A 286-nucleotide genomic window follows, 5' to 3' on the forward strand; every position below is an offset into this window, starting at 1 on the left:
TCGTGCTGCAGAAGAGAGGGAGGCAAATCAACCCTGCGCCCCTTCCTGGAAAGTTCTTGGTCCTCTGGAGAGCAAGTTTCTCACACTCCAGTTTAAAATAGCCCCCGTCTCGCTCTCCTAGTGGTGCCTGGATTTCAGGAGCGTGGCCAAGCGCTGGCTCTCACCCAGGACCATCCAGGAGCGCCACAGATTTGCCTGCTCCCTCTACGGTGGCCCAGCCCAGCAGGGAGAAAAACGTCAAGGGTGGAAAAAAGGGAGCATTTCCCGGGGCAGCGGTGCCCTCCCC

Source organism: Mesitornis unicolor, unplaced genomic scaffold (genome assembly GCF_000695765.1).
Source record: "Mesitornis unicolor isolate BGI_N332 unplaced genomic scaffold, ASM69576v1 scaffold2337, whole genome shotgun sequence".
Taxonomy (NCBI): Eukaryota; Metazoa; Chordata; class Aves; order Mesitornithiformes; family Mesitornithidae; genus Mesitornis; species Mesitornis unicolor.